Raw genomic sequence first — 4,349 nt, 5'->3', positions numbered from 1 at the left:
TGCTACAATATTTATTTCTCAGCTTCTGATATTAAGCATTGTCCCGCTATAAAACCAGAGGAGCCTACCAGCCTCCATTCGCTATTCAAGTGCATATGGATGACGTGTATTTTTTCCCCTACACCTGTTCTTGCCCATTTGATAATGGGCCATTCTAAATCAAAACTAATTGTATATATTAAATAGTTAAATTGAGAATAGTTGTATGGGGAAAAATATGATCGCTTGCGTGTGCAGCCTGAGGAAAGAGTAAACAGTATTGCTTCAAGTCTCAGAGCGAGTGATGTCACCGATTGAAACGCTATTAGCGTGAACCCCGCCAACTAGCTAGCCATTTCACACCGGTTACACAAGGAACAGAGCACAAGCCTTTTTTAAAAACTTTTTTATATCAATGGCTTATAGTCACATCATGCAGCCCATATTAGTTTTGATTTCTAAGACATTCCAGAGTTTGTATCATTCACAAATACATTTGCCATGTAACTCTACATCTGGAGTACAGGACCCATTTCAAAGTATGACTTTTATGCACAATATAGTTACTTCTTAAGCTAAACCGTAATGGACCAGTTTCAAATTATATACTTTTACGTTCAACATATAGTCACTTCATATGCGCACTCGCTCCGGAATGGGAAAAATATTATTTATATTTTATTCAACTAAGTTCAAGTATATTCTTCATACTAGAAAGTCATATAATATAAAACAATGGCACGGGACTTACAAGCATACCTTGTCTGCTAAGCAAACTAGCCTACAGCCTATGGCATGGCGCATACAGTAGCCAGCATAGCCAGCTAACATACAGTTGTCTGACTCATATTCTGTTCTTCTGGAATACATGTATTCATATTATAATGTTTCTTTAGACCATTGGATGTTCCTCAGAGGAGGACAATCCTCCTCAGTCAATTTCATAAAAATAAAAATGGCAACATTTTTTAAAAGTTATCCTTTTTAGATAAAACTATACTAAATATAATACAGTCAGCAAATAATTGATTAAAACACACACTTTTGCAATGAAGGTAACAGTAGCCTCAACAGCACTCTATAGGGTAGCACCATTGTGTCACCGGAGGACAGCTACTGTAACTACCGTCCCCCTCTGAGTACATTGACTATAATACAAAACCTAGGTGGCTCATGGTTCTCAGCCCCTCCCATAGATTTACACAGTAATTATGAAAACTTCCAGAGGACATCCTCCAACCTATCAGAGCTCTTGCAGCATGAACTGACATGTTGTCCACTCAATCGAAGGTGAGAATGAATCTAGTACTGAAAGTATAAGCTTTCAGTACTAGATAGAACTGCAGTGCATAACATGTTTTTATTTTATTTCACCTTTATTTAACCAGGTAGGCTAATTGAGAACAAGTTCTCAATTACAACTGTGACCTGGCCAAGATAAAGCAAAGCAGTGCGACACAAACAACAACACAGAGTTACACATGGAATAAACAAACATACAGCCAATAATACAATAGAAAAGGTCTATATACAGTGTGTGCAAATGAGGTAGGTTAATTAAAACTTCTTTGGGGTAGGGGAGAGTGTTTTGACGTCCGGATGAAAAGCGTGCCCGTAGTAAACTGCCTGCTACTCAGGCCCAGAAGCTAGAATATGCATATTATTAGTAGATTTGGATAGAAAACACTCTGAAGTTTCCAAACCTTTTTGAATGATGTCTGTGAGTATAACAGAACTCATATGGCAGGCAAAACCCTGAGAAGAAATCCAACCAGGAAGTGAGGAAATCTGAGGTTTGTAGTTTTTCAAGTGATTGCCTATCTAATATACAGTGCCTGTGGGGTCATTTTGCACTTCCTAAGGCTTCCAATAGATGTCAACAGTCTTTAGAACGTTGTTTCATGCTTCTACTGTGAATGGGGAGAGAATAAGAGCTCTAGGAATCAGATGACTGAGAAAATGACATGAGCTTAATCATGCGAGCTCCCGTGAGAGTTAGGTGTGTTCCTTTTCATTTCTGAAGACAAAGGAATCGTCCGGTTGGAATATTATGTAAGATTTATGATAAAAACATCCTAAAGATTGATTCTATACATCGTTTGACATGTTTCTACGAACTGTAATATAACTTTTTTGACTTTGTCTGAACTTACTGCACGAGCACAGTGCATTTGGATTACTCGACTGAACACGAACAAAAAGGAGGTATTTGGATATAAATATGGACTTTATCGAAACAAAACCAACATTTATTGTGTAACTGGGATTCCTGGGAGTGCATTCCGATGAAGATCATCAAAGGTAAGTGAAGATTTATAATGCTATTTGTGACTTCTGTTGACTCCAAAATGGCGGGTATCTGTATGGCTTGTTTTGATGTCTGAGCGCTGTACTCAGATTATTGCATAGTTTGCTTTCGCCGTAAATCTTTTTTGAAATCTGACACAGAAGTTTATCTGTAATTCTGTGCATAACACTTGTATCTTTTATCAAAGTTTATGATGAGTATTTATGTAAATTTATGTGCTCATTCACTGTAAGTTTAGGAGGCAAAACATTTCTGAACATTACACGCCAATGTAAAATGGGTTTTTTGGATATAAATATGAACTTTATCGAGCAAAACATACATACATTGAGTCCTGGGAGTGTCATCTGATGAAGATCATCAAAGGTTAGTGATTAATGTTAGCTGTATTTCTGTTTTTTTTGTGACGCCTCTCCTTGCTTGGAAAATGGCTGTGTGGTTTTTCTTGTCTAGGTGCTGTCCTAACATAATCTAATGCTATGCTTTCACCGTAAAGCCTTTTTGAAATCGGACACTGTGGTTGGATTAACGAGAAGATTATCTTAAAATTGTGTATAATACTTGTATGTGTGAGAAATTTGAATTATGAGATTTTTGTTGTTATGAATTTCGCGCTCTGCTATTTCACTGGCTGTTGGCGAGGTGGGACGCTACCGTCCCACATACCCCAGAGAGGTTTTATAGGGGGGATGAGGCAATAAATAGGCCATAGTGGCAAAATTATTACAGTATGGCAAATTAAACACTGGGGTGATAGATGTGCAGAAGATGAGTGTGCAAGTAGCGATACTGGGGTGCAAAGAAGCAAAATAAATAATATGGTGATGAGGTAGTTGGATGTGCTATTTACAGATTGGCTATGTACAGGTGCAGTAGTCTGTGAGCTGCTCTGACAGCTGGTGCTTCAAGCTAGTGAGGGAGATATGAGTCTCCAGCTTTAGTGATTTTTGCAGTTCGTTCCAGTCATTGGCAGCAGAGAACTGGAAGGAAAGGCGGCCGAAGGAGAAATTGGCTTTGGGGGTGACCAGTGAAATATACCTGCTGGAGCGCGTGCTGCGGGTGGGTGATGCTATGGTGACCAGTGAGCTGAGATAAGGCGGGCCTTTACCTAGCAATGACTTATAGATTACCTGGAGCCAGTGTGTTTGGCGACAGATATGAAGCGAGGGCCAGCCAACGAGAGCGTACAGGTCGCTGTGGTGGGTAGTATATGGGGCTTTCGTGACAAAACGGATGGCACTGTGATAGACTGCATCCAATTTGCTGAGTAGAGTGTTGGAGGTTATTTTGTAAATGACATCGCCGAAATCAAGGATCGGTAGGATAGTCAGTTTTAGTAGGGTATGTTTGGAAGCATGAGTGAAGGATGCTTTGTTGTGAAATAGGAAGCCGATTCTAGATTTAATTTTGGATTGGAGATGCTTAATGTGAGTCTGGAAGGAGAGTTTACAGTCCAACCAGACACCTAAGTATTTGTAGTTGTCCACATATTCTAAGTCAGAACCGTCCAGAGTAGGGATGCTGGACGGGTGGGTAGGTGTGGGCAGCTATCGGTTGAAGAGCATGCATTTAGTTTTACTTGTATTTAAGAGCAGTTGGAGGCCACGGAAGGAGAGTTGTATGGCATTGAAGCTCATCTGGAGGTTTGTTAACACAGTATCCAAAGACGGGCCAAAAGGATACGGAATGGTGTCGTCTGCGTAGAGGTGGATCCGAGAATCACCAGCAGCAAGAACAACATCATTGATGTATACAGAGAAAAGAGTCGGCCAGAGGATTGAACCCTGTGGCACCCCCATAGAGACTGCCAGACGTCTGGAAAACAGGTTCTCCAATTTGACACACTGAACTCTGTCTGAGAAGTAGTTGGTGAACCAGGCGAGGCAGTCATTTGAGAAACCAAGGCAGTTGAGTCTGCTGATAAGAATGTGGTGATTGACAGAGTCAAGCCTTGGCCAGGTTGATGAATACAGCTGCACAGTATTGTCTCTTATCGATGGCGGTTATGATATCATTTTGGACCTTGAGCGTGGCTAAGGTGCACCCATGACCAGCTCGGAAA

This window comes from Salmo salar, chromosome 25 (genome assembly GCF_965601325.2).
Source record: "Salmo salar chromosome 25, fSalSal1, whole genome shotgun sequence".
NCBI classification, from domain to species: Eukaryota; Metazoa; Chordata; class Actinopteri; order Salmoniformes; family Salmonidae; genus Salmo; species Salmo salar.
Note: the sequence above shows the minus strand (reverse complement) of the source record.